Source organism: Cervus canadensis, chromosome 3 (assembly GCF_019320065.1).
Source record: "Cervus canadensis isolate Bull #8, Minnesota chromosome 3, ASM1932006v1, whole genome shotgun sequence".
Lineage (NCBI taxonomy): Eukaryota > Metazoa > Chordata > Mammalia > Artiodactyla > Cervidae > Cervus > Cervus canadensis.
The window spans coordinates 111,675,230-111,675,804 of NC_057388.1; the positions used below are offsets into that span (position 1 = coordinate 111,675,230).

The window sequence follows — 575 nt, forward strand, 5'->3', positions numbered from 1 at the left end:
CTAGGGAAGCCCAACACTCTTCTGAAGCGGATGGTAAATAGCTCCTACGCTAAGCTCATAAGTACTGCTCCAAGATGCTGGCGTCTGTTCTGATGGTCAGTAACTGCACAGTGTTGGTTGCTAAATATTTAGATTTTTTTTTTTTTTTTGACTGCACCAGGTCTTTTAGTTGTAGCACGCAGGATCTTCGACCTCTGGTTGCAGCATGCAGGACCTTTCACTGTTCTTTATGAACTCTTAGTTGTGCCATGTGTGATCCAGTTCCCTGGCCAGGGATTAAACCAAGGCCCCCTGCATTGGGAGTGCAGAGTTTTAACCACTGGACCACCAGGGATGTCCCTATTTAGACTATTTTGAATATAACCCCTGCTTATAGGGCATGTAAGAGGTTAGTGTTTATTCCGAGAATAATGGGATATCTTTGAAGATGGTGGCATGATCAGATACATGTTTCGAAAACACCAGTTCAATTGCAGTGTGAATAACAGATTGAGAAAGTGGCAAAGTGGAGACGGGGGACCAGTTAGTAGTCTTTTTTTTTTTTTAATTAAAGTAGAGTTGATTTCCAATGTTGT

At 42.3% G+C, this 575-nt stretch overlaps 1 non-coding gene across 1 annotated transcript; it reads right to left on the reverse strand.

Annotated features, from left to right (window-relative positions):
* Nucleotides 1-261: 261 nt before the first annotated feature.
* TRNAG-CCC lies at nt 262-334 on the reverse strand. The gene has a single exon. It is a non-coding gene; the product is annotated as a tRNA-Gly (tRNA).
* Between the last annotated feature and the right edge of the window lie 241 nt (nt 335-575).